Source organism: Aedes albopictus, chromosome 2 (genome assembly GCF_035046485.1).
Source record: "Aedes albopictus strain Foshan chromosome 2, AalbF5, whole genome shotgun sequence".
NCBI lineage: Eukaryota > Metazoa > Arthropoda > Insecta > Diptera > Culicidae > Aedes > Aedes albopictus.
Genome location: NC_085137.1, coordinates 2,797,849 through 2,809,989, shown reverse-complemented (window position 1 = coordinate 2,809,989; position 12,141 = coordinate 2,797,849).

The window sequence follows — 12,141 nt, the reverse complement described above, 5'->3', positions numbered from 1 at the left end:
ACGAAATGTAAAAGTCGATTATCCAAAAACAAATCCGAAATTTATATGTTTTATTTCATTGAATTGAAGAACAAATCAATAAATTTCATTTGAGAAAAAAAAATCAGAATAACATAAACATCCCAGCAGATTTTTTAAGATGTTAGTAGCGCGGTAGAGAGGATCGGATTCTAGCGCGTTGTAACGTCACGCTATAAATACGCATTTAAAACACGTTTTTATAATGAAAACTAAATGTTCAATAGGTCAAATATATCAGAAATTTTACAAGGAATCCGAACACGAAAAAATGTTTTGGGGTTTACAATCGTTTTCATGAGTTATAGTGGAAAATCTGACTACGAATGCGTCAAAACGTTGTAACGTGTCATTACCGTTATCAGATGGATAATGATAATACAAACACACTTCCTGCTTCGAAGATAATCTATGAAACTGGCGCGTATTTAGTTGAATTTATTGTACTTCGCAATAACTCAGTCAATTCCAAACTGACTTGAAATTTTGTACACGGCTAGATACTATACATATCTCATCGCGTTCAATTGTATCAATTGGTTCAGAATTGGCTTAGTTATAGCAAAAAAGTGCCCAAAATAGGACCCCTGCCGAGATGGTTCCACTTCCCTAATAAAGATCAGAAAAATCTTACCATAAAACCATCCAAGGTAGCGCTGCCATCACCATAGGAACTTCTTCACAACGATTCGGGTTTACTCCATGTCTCACCGCCGCCGCTCCGTCAGTCATCGTTAGAACTCACGTCACATAATGTATTTCTCACAAAATTATGGATGAAAACATATTGTTTGCGTTACCCGAGCTGCGGGCATCGGCATGTATTCACACACAAGGCACCAAAACAACTCCGGATGGCGTAGCGCTTACAGCCGTTTCACGATTCGGCTGGAAAAGGCAATCTAGCAACGCGGAACTTCTGAAACAATGCTTCAAGATCATCCACAAATTATTCACGTTCTATCAAAACTCACAAAGAAACAACATTCCTCCACTCGCGGAAGAGCTATCCGGATGGCGTAGCACCGGCCAAACCGTCAGCAAAATCACGAAAAAAATAAACGCGATGACCAGCTCAAAGCACGTCTCAAGCGACACTAATTTTCCCAGTGGAATGCAATCACGCACAAGACACGAAAACACTTCCGGATGGCGTAGCGCTACTTGCTTCTCCAGGAACACGGAACCAAGTTTGAACACAAATCTTCTCAAAATCAATAATTTTCACTGTCTCACCCGCGGATGAACCGTCCGGATGGCGTAGCACCGGCTAAACCGTCAGCGGAATCGCGAAAAAAAAACTTCCGAACGCGCACGAAATTCGACGAACAACGTCTGCACGTGGCAACGCCTACTGCGCTTTTCCACCCGCAAGTGGCGTCGCGTATAAGCCAAAAAGGCGAAAAAGTAGCCGAGCTGCGAGCATCGGCATGCAATCACACACACACAATACACTGAAACACATCCGGATGGCGTAGCGTTTGCAGCGGTTTCACGATTCGTCTGGTAAAAAGATTCTAGCAAGGCGGAACTGAATTCTCTCAAAATTCACACAGAAACAACTTTCCTTCACACGCGGAAGAGCTATCCGGATGGCGGCGTAGCACCGGCCAAACCGTCAGCGGAATCGCGAGAAAAAAAAGTGGACGCGAACGAAACGTGCTGAACAGCTCAAAACATGTCTGCACGGTCTGCACGCAGCCAGTGTTGGGAATACTCACTTGCAAGAGTGATACTCACTTGCTTCTATCTCAGTCCAGAAGCATGCTATCAAAAAATGTTGTTGGAAGGGCTTTTAGATTGTAGTTCAATCTAAAAGTTTGCCGAATAAAGTAAAGGTCTCAGACGCATACCAAGATTGTGAGAGAGCTGTGAGTACAAGGTGAGTAAAATTCGTGTAATTTATACTCACCTTGTACTCACAGCTCTCTCACGGTTTTGGTATGCGTCTGTGACCTTTACTTTATTCGGCAAACTTTTAGATTAAACTACAATCTAAAAGCCCTTCAAACATCATTTTTTGATAGCATGCTTCTAGACTGACAAGGGCGTAGCCAGCTTTTCGGCTAGAGGGGGGCGAGCACCCTTAAACTGAAAACCACTTTGCAGTAACAAGGAATTCAAATACTTCATCATTAAAAAAAAATTAAAGTAAAGTATGAAATATGGGTGATTAACAGAAATGGTTCAATGGAAGAATCATATATGATGATAATCCTGAGGGATTCCTCAAGATATTGCTTAAGGAATTTCTTAACAAATGCCATCATGAATTTGAATTTATCCAGCAGTTTCTCCAGAAATTTCGTTAATATTTTTCCAGGTTATTTTAATGTAGATATTCCAGAAGAAATTACCTTCGGAAAACTTGCAGTAATTCCGTTGGGAATACTTTCAGAAATTTCTTCAATAATTCCTCCAGAAGTTTTATTACGAATTTCACCATGCATTCTTTTGAGAATTTCCCCAGTAATTCTTTACAAATATTATTCTTAATTCCACCAGAAATCCGCTTGAGAAGCTCCAGAAAATACTTTAAGAAATTCTCCGGGAATTCTTTCAAAAATTCCAATCAAACTAAGATTCCTTTCCTTGAGGAATACCCTAAGAAATTTTTGGAGAAATGTCTTCGAAAAATCCTGTAATGAATTCCTTCAGAATTACGGGAAAAAAATCTTTGAAAATTTCTAAAGGAATTCCTTCGGAAATTCCTGGAAGAATATCTTTGGAAGCTGCTAGAGGAATGCATTCGGAAATTTTTAAAGGAATCAATTAAAAATAATTTCAGGAATTTATTTCGAAAATCCATGAGGAATTCCACCTGAAATTCCTTAACAAATTCTTCATAAATTTCATGAGGAATTCCTTCATTTCTAAAGCTCCTTGAGAAATTCCATAAGACATTCCTTCGAGAGTTCTTCTACGATTCCCTTTAGAAGATTCTTCGGGAATTCCTTGAGGAATTTCTTTGTCATAGATTTAAAAAAATTCTTGAGGAACTCCTTCGGAGTTTTCGTGGGGAATTCTTCCGAAAATTCCTTGAGGAATGCCTTCAAAAATTCTTGGAGGAATTCATCCGGAAATTTCTGTGAGAATTCCTTCCCAAATTCCTGAAGCAATTCTTTCGAAAATATTGAAAAAAAAAATCACTAAAAGCCTCTTGAGATATCCCTTCTGAAATTCCATAAGGAATTTCTTCAAAAATCTTTCAAAACTTCCTTGAAAAAATATTTCGGAAATTCCTGAAGAAATGCTTTTTGTGATTTTTTATTTCCTAGAGGAACTCATTCGGAAATTCTATGAAGTTTGCCTTTAAAAATGCCTTGATAAGGAAAATTCGGAAATTGTTAAAGGAGTTCGTTTGTAATTTTTTTTGACATATGTCTGAAAATTCCATAAGACGTTATGACATTAAGACCTTCGGAAATTTTGTGAGAAATTGTTTGATAAGTTCGTTGAGGATTTTTTTTCGTTTTTTTTATAAATCTTTACGAAATTCCTCAAGGAATTCCAGCGAAAGATCCTTGAGAAGTTTCTTCGGAAATTCCTTCAAAAATGTACTGCGAAACTCCTACGAAAACTTGAGAAACTTCTTGAAACATTCCTTCAGAAACACGTTTAGGGATTATGTGAGAAAATCCTAAGGAAATTTTTTGAAGACAACCGTCAACAATTTTTGGAGGAATTCATTCGGAAATTTTTGGAGGTATTTCAAAGCAAATCCACAAGAAAAATCTTTGGAAATTCCGGGAGGGATTTCTTTGGAAATTCGTAGAGGAATTCCTTCGGAAATTCAGGAGAAAATTCCAGGAGAAATTCCTTTGAAAATTCCTTGAGGAATTCCTACGGAAATTCCTGGACAAGCTCCTCCGGAAACTCATGGAGGAATTCTTCGGGAAAATCCTAGAGGAATTCCCTCGGAAATTCTTGGAGGAATTCCTTCGAGAATTCGTGAAGGATTTCCTTCGGGAATTCCGGCTGGAACTCCTTTGAAAATTCCAGGTGAAATTCCTTTGAAAATCCCTGGAGGAATTCCACCGGAAATTACTGCAGGAATTCCCTCGGAAATTCCAGGAGGAATTCCTTCGGAAATTGCTGGAAGATTTCCTTCGGAAATTCCTGAAGGAATTCCTTCGGAAATTTATGAAGGAATTCCTTCGGAAATTTATGAAGGAATTCCTTCGGAAATTCCAGTAGGAATTCCTTCGCAAATTGCAGAAGGAATTTCTTTGAAAATTGCTGGAGGATCTCCTTCGGAAATTCCTGGAAGATCTTCTCCGAAAATTTCTGAAGTAATTCATCCGGAAATTCGCGGAGGAATTCTTCAGAAATTCGTGAATGAATTCTTTCGGAAAATTTCTGGAACAATTCCTTCGGAAATTCATGGAGGAACTCCTTCGGAAAATGCTTTAGGATTTCCTTCGCAAAACTCCTGGAGGAATTCCTTCGGAAATTTATGGAGGAATTCCTTCGGTATTTCCTGGAGGAATTGCTCCGGAAATTCCTCAAGGAATTTCTTCGGGAATTTCTGGAGGAATTCCTGGGAAATTTCTGGAGGAGTTCCTTTGAAAATTCATGTAAGAATTCCTTCGGAAAATTCTTTAGAAATTCCTTCGCAAAATTCATTCGGAAATTCATGGAGGAATTCCTTCGGACATTCATGGAGGAATTCCTTCGGAAATTCCAGGAGGACATCCTTTAAAAATTCCTAGAAGAATTTCTTCGGAAATTCGTAGAGGAATCCCGTCGGAAAATTTCTGGAGGAATTCCTTCGGAAATTCATGGAGGGATTTCTTCGGACATTCATGAAGAAATCCTTTGAAAATTCCAAGAGGAATTCCCTTGAAAATTCCTGGAAGAATTCCTTTGGAAATTCCTGGAGGAATTCCTCCGGAAACTCCTAGAGTAATTCCTCCAGAAATTTGTGGAGGAATTTGTCCGAAATTTCCCGGAGGAATTTCTCCGGAAGTTCTTGGAGGATTTCCCTCCGAAATTCCTGGAGGAATTGCCACGGAAATTCCTGGAGGAATTCTCTTGGAAATACATGGAGGAATTCATTCGGAAAATCCTGAAGGAATTTCTTTCGCAAAATTCCTGGTGGAATTACATCGGAAATTCATGGAGAAATTCCTTTGGAAATTTCCAAAGGAATTTCTCTAGGAATTTCCGACAGAATTTCTCCTGGAATTTCTGAAGGAATTCTTCCTGGAATTTCCAAAAAAAATCCTTCAGGAATTTCCAAAAGAGTTTCTGCAGGAATTTCCGAAGGAATTCCTCCAGGAATTTCCAATGGAATTCCTCCGGGAATTTTTAAGAAATTTCTCCAAGAATCTCTGAAGGAATCCCTCCAGGAATTTCCGAAATAATTGCTCCACGAATTTCAGAAGGAATGCATCCAAGAGATTCCGGAGGGATTTCTCCAGGAATTTTCGAAGAAATTCCGAAAGAATTCCTGCAGGAATTTCCATGAATCTTAAAACGAATTCGTCCAACAATTTCCGAAAGAATTCCTCCATGAATTTTTGAAGGATTTCCTAACGGAATTTGTAAAGAAATTCCTCCAAGAATTTTCGAGGGAATTCCTCTTGGAATTTCCAAAAATAAAATCCAAAAAGACTTTCCTAAAAAAAATTCTCCAGGAATTTCCGAAGGAATACCTCCAGGAATTTCCGAAGGAATTCTTCCAGTAATTTCCGAAGAAATTATTCCAGGAATCATAAAAAGCATTCCTCTGAGAAATTTGGAATGATTTTTTTCCAGGAATGTCCTAAGGAATTCATCCAAGGATTTTCTCAGGAATTTCTCTATAGATTTCAGAAAGAATTCCTCCAGAAATTTCCGGAGGTATTCATCCAAGACTTTTCGAGGGAACTCCCCAAGGAATTTCCAAAGGAATTTCTCCAGAAATTTTCGAAGGAATTCGTTCAGGGATTTCCGAACAAATTCCTTCAGGAATTTCCGATGGAATTCCTTCAGGAATTTCCGAAGGAATTCTTCCAGGAATTTGCGAAGGGATTCCTCCAAGAATTCTGAATTTTTTTAAGGAATTCTTCCAGGATTTTTTGAAGGAATTGCTTCAGGAATTTCCGAAGCAATTCCTCCCGGAATTTTCGAAAGATCTCCTCCAGGAATTCCTGAAGAAATTCATTCTGGAATTTCCGAATGAATTCCTCCAGGAATCTTCAAAGGAATTCGTCCAGCAATTTCCGAAGGAATTCTTCCCGGAATTTCTGAAAGAATTCCTCCAGAAATTTCCGAAAGTATTCATCCAAGATTTTTCAAAGGACCTTTCCAAGGAATTTTCGATGGAATTCCTCCAGTAATTTCCGAACGAAGTCCTTCACGAGTTTCCGATGGAATTTCTTCAGAAATTTCAGAAAGAATTCTTCCAGGATTTTGCGAAGGGATTTCTCCAAGAATTTTGGAAGGAATTCCTCCAGGAATTTCCAGTGGAATTCCTCCAGCAATTTCCGATGGAATTCCTTCAGAAATTTCCGAAAGAATTCCTCCAGGAATTCCTAAAGGAATTTCTCCTGAAATTTCCGAATGAATTCCTCCGGGAATCTCCAAAGGAATTCGTCCAGCAATTTCCGAAAGAATTCCTCCCGAAATTCCTGAAAGAATTCCTCCAGGAATTTTTAAAGGAATTCCTAATGGAATTACCGAAGGAATTCCTCCTGGAATTTCCGAATTTCCGACGGTAATTCTCCAGGAATTTCCAAAAAAAATCTAAAAAGAATTTCCGAAAAAAATCCTCCAGGATTTTCTGAAGGAATTCCTCCAGGAATTTCCGAAGGAATTCCTCCAGGGATTTCCGAAAGAATTGGTCCAGTAATTGCCGAAGAAATTATTGCAGGAATTTCCGAAGGAATTTCTCCTGGAATTTCCAATGAAATTCGCCCAGCAATTTCCGAAGGGATTTCTCCCGGAATTTCCGAAAGAATTCCTCCAGGAATTCCTCCTGGAATTCCAAAGGAATTCGTCCAGCAATTTCCGAAGGAATTCCTCCCGAAATTTCTGAAAGAATTCCTCCAGGAATTTCCGATGGAAATCCTCCTGGAATTTCCGAAGGAATTGCTCCAGGAATTCCGCTAGGAATTTCCGAAGGAATTCCTGCAAGAATTTAAAAAAAAAATCCAAAAAGTATTTCCCAAAAAAATCCTCTACGACTTTCCGAAGGAATTCCTCCAGGACTTTCGGAAGGAATTCCTCCAGGAATTTTCAATGACATTCGTCCAGCAATTTCCGGAGGAATTCCTCCAGGAATTTTCAAAAGCATTCCTCCAGGAAGTTTGGAATTATTTTGTCCAGGAATTTCGTAAGGAATTCACCTAAGGATTTCCTCACGAATTTCTCTATGGATTTCTGAAAGAATTCCTCCACTAATCTCCGAAGGTATTCATCCAAGATTTTTCCAAGGAACTGCCCAAGGAATTTCCGATAGAATTGCTCCAGGAATTTCCGAAGGAATTCCTTCAGGAATTTCCGATGGCATTCTTTCAGGAATTTGCGAAGGGATTCCTCCAGGAATTTTAGATGGAATTCCTTCAGGAATTTCTAAAGGAATTCCTCCAGGTATTTCCGAAGGAATACCCTCAGGAATTTTCGAAGGAATTGCTGCATACATTAAAAAAAATACGAGTATGCAGGATAATTTTATTTTTACTAGTCAAAAACAGCTCTGATCGTCTAAGTTTTTCAGTTATATAAGTTAGAATATAGTTGATCGGTCAGGGGGGGGGCCACGCCCCCCCCCTGCCCCCCCCCTGGCTACGCCCTTGTAGACTGATATAGAAGCAAGTGAGTATAACTTTTCGCAAGTGAGTATTCCCAACACTCGCAGCAACGCCTACTTTAATCCAGCCAATGCGACATAGGTTTGTATCAATTTGAACAGAATGGGATAAAGATCGTGCACCACGAGTTTAGAGCTTTCTAAGCTCTCCATTGCGTTTTTCGAGGAGTAACTTCGAATCAATAAACACTACAACGTAGTTGGAGAGCTAGCATCAAACAGTTTCGATTTAAGGTTAGTAATAATTGATTATGCACGAGTTGAAAACTTTTTGTTACTAATATGCTACATTAGTTATGTTGCATGTAAAGCATTTTAAAATGTAAGTCTGGTAAGTCTTCATTTGGATTTTATACGAATTTTAAAGAACCTTTCAGTGATATCCACATACCACAACAACCAGTCCAGTTCTGATGGAAAACGGAAAATAACGGTGACTCAACAGAGCACACATCCTACATTTGCGATTTACAGAGCGTAACTCTGGTATAGTAAAGCAATTCCCTTCATAAAACATCAGCAGATATCTAGCTTAACCTTGTTATCTCAAGAATACGTCACAACGGCCCAAATTAGTGAACTCCATTTTTATATAATCTATTAAATCTCTCTGGGATTCACAATTATCATTATGGCTGGCGTAATATTTTAATTTTCGGAAAACCGCCCACCGCCGTTATCTAATTTGAAAATGACACCCTAGTCGGTCTAGAAATCTATACGCCCAAGCTACCCCTCCACTGAACAGGAAATCCAAATGGAGGTTAAAAAACACCCGTGCACTCGGTTGAAAATTGTTATTAACTTTAAATATGATTACCGATGAGAGCGCAGTTTAAAATGATAGGTACTAGAACCCCTACATTGCCCGTGGGGTGCCGCCAGTCAGGAAGTGTTTTCGGCTTTTCTCACTTATCATCAACCCCAAAGTTTCCCCTACGGCTTCTGAATCTCGCTTAGCCGGCTGTGCTGTATGATGATGATGATGATGTCTTTCGTAATAAAATATGCTTCCTAGCATTAGTTTATAACTGGAAAATATGTTCCGACTCTCTATAGCTAGCGTTTTCCTCTAGCGGGTGTAGGTACAATTTAATTTCCAACTGCGCACGGAAAGTTCGTTGAAAACGAAGGGTGATTATAGAAGTCTGACGAACAAGGGAGGGTGGATTTGCCATAGATGGCAACAGGAGACAACTCGGTCCTGCCTGGCAGAGATGGGTAGGTCGCTTCATTCCTAGCCATAGCCATAGGTATTATATGTACGACAGACAACAACACAACATAATAAACTTATCAACTTATTGTAAAATACGTTTATTGAAGAGCGCGGGGAATGAAATATCCCTGTGGAGAGAAACCTTTTATGTGTTAAAGCGATATAACTGAAATAGCGCGGGCGATGAATAGTGTGGATAATTTCGCACAAGAATGTTCATTGTCCCTATTATCGGCATTGTCCGGAGTGGTGCTACTTTCTGCTGCAGCCGGTATTGTTGTGACTTTTTATTATGCTCATTCTCAAGTACACTCAAGCCGTGATTACAAGCGCACTTGAAAGTATGACAGAATTGTAACGATTGATTCATTATAGAAGAAAATGTTTGTACAGCGACGAGTGCAATCATATTGATTAGTGAACAACCATCAGTGGCATCACGTGTATATTCAATCCAACGTTCAAACATTCACTCTAGCTCCAATTCGGCAGTTTCTGAAAATATTTCCCATCCAACATATAATCTCAAACATTGAGTTGTTGAACCAACGAGTGAATCAGATGCAACGAACAATTTTAAGGTCCATCTCTTATTCAAATTGTCTGGAAAGCTGTACTTCATTATACGCATGTTGCAAACGATAATCCCTGATCAGAAGACACAAATCCGACCAGAAACCAACGATACTGATCTCCGTAGGGATATTTATGAAACAAATTAGGCTAATCTGCATAACGAATACCAAGCGTTGCATTTTGACCGAGCACGACAGCATTATGTCTCTAATTAACAGAAATATTGTCTCCTCATAATATTTATGAAATAAATACGTCCTTTATCTCGCCAAACAAAACCCTAAGCTGTCCTCAATACTTCTGCTTCATTCTTCGTCGGGATCACTGCCATTGTCCCTGCCCGATCAATTTGAGTTGCATTCCATCATGCCTACCGGTTTCCCGCTGTTTGTTTACCGCCGCATCTTCTCGTTATTCCTTTGGCAAGAAGAAGGTGAGGAATTCCACGGAGTCATGTCAGTCGATCCTGAGCGACCATTTCAAAAATATCTGAAACTTTGCACAGTTTTTCAATTTCATCTAAATCGCCATTTTTCGATATCAAACCTTCATATTCACTCACGACTAACTTTTCAAAAGGGTGTATGCGAAAATAGTTCAAAAATATTCTTAAAGCTGTACAGCAAAAACGGATTGTTCGATTGTTATGAATTTTTCAGCAAAGTTAGATAACTAAATGATGATTCCTTAGAAAATATACACTGTAAAAAATTTCTTTTTTTACTATAAAAAAATATGATCTTTGTCACAAAAACTCAAATATCTCAGAACCCTATCTTTTTACCAACGTCAATTTTTTAGGGAAAATGGCCCATTATATCAGCTATCTACCATAAAATTTTGGTGATGGTAAACTGATAAACAAAAAAGTTATGACATTTCAAACATTTCACAATTTTTACATTTAGTAACAAAAAAAAAAATTTTTCTGTGTAAATTATTTCGAGAACTATATTTTGATGCTGATTTTATTGTAAAGGCTACCGCATGAATTAAACAAGTTGTTTTCATGATATTTTTGTTTGATTATTTATAATTACTATAGTATCTATTTGAACCTTACACGCGATCCAGTGTTGTGATCAAAAATATTGAGATTGTCATACTTTTTATTGTACGTGACTGGTGAAAAAATCCCTTGATAGTGTTGAAAAGCTGTTGATCATAAGAAAAATGGAATTAAACTTATTTTGAAGACGAAAGCTGCATAATAAAAGTTTTATATATACGCGTATACGTCTAGTTGATCTGCAAAAAAATACCTCTTAGGGTCGATTTCTTCACCCTGGCTTAGGCGTTAAGCCAGGTTTAACTATATGGGTAAGCCTGGCTTACGGGTTAAGCCTGGCTTACGGGTTAAGCCGAGGTGAAGAAATCGGCCCTTAGAGAACAGACTTTATGATCGGAAAAATGCGAGTAACTTCAACAACAACAAATGCATGAGAGGTACATACCACAGACAAACAGACAAAACGCCTAGAACAATTTTCGTGAAAATCCATCGCCCAGTTCACACTACCACCACCTGGTGGAAATGTTTCACGAAACACTGCGTTGTGCAATATCGTCATCAGAAGGCGCTAGTGTGAAACGTCAAACGCAAAGAAAAACGATGGGCACTCTTCTGGTTATGAAAGCCACAACCAAGATTCAAAATGATCGTTAAAGGCGTGGTCAATGAAAATTTCGTCAGTGTTACGTTTGTTTGTCTGTATACTAGGGTGGCCCACACTTATATGAAAAGCAAAAATTTCGAAAAATGCTAAGTCTTACCTCCTAAATAAGTTGTTTAGGACTCCCAGAAGCTACGTTCAAAATTTGAGTAAAATCGGTTGAGCCTAAGGGGGCGCTCAAAACGCTTGAAGTTTATATGGGAAAACTTGGCCAAATGTAGAAATTTTAAGTTTTCTAATTTTGCCGCTAGGTGGCGCTGTAAGCGTTCAATAATCAAACCCTTTGGTATTATTGTAGGTGACTATATGCCAAACAACTTTGTCGAAGACCGCAAAGTGATTATTGAACGCTTACAGCGCCACCTGGCGGCAAAATTCGAAAACTTAAAATTTCTGCATACATTTGGCCAAGTTTTCCCATACAAACTTCAAGCGTTTTGAGCGCCCCCTTAGGCTCAACCGATTTTGCTCAAATTTTGAACGTAGCTTCTGGGACTCCAAAACAACTGATTTAGAAGGTAAGACTTGGCATTTTTCGAAATTTTTGTTTTTCATATAAGTGTGGGCCACCTTACTGTATACATATGTACCATGAAAATGCTCACGAAAAAGCAAAAAAATACTACCGCTATGGATATTAAAAATTTTATAGTAAATTTTTTCTTCGTCCAAGCAAACAACACCAAACTAGTCAGTTAAAACTAATAAGTGATTTTGTTTATTATAATCTAACGAACAACATGAACAGTCGCTTTCTCAAAGGTCTTCAACTCAACGCTCTCTTGTAGACCGCTTGTGAAAAAAAAATGTTCAAAAGAGTTACGAAATCTCATAGATAAACTGAAAGAGACTGGTTATGC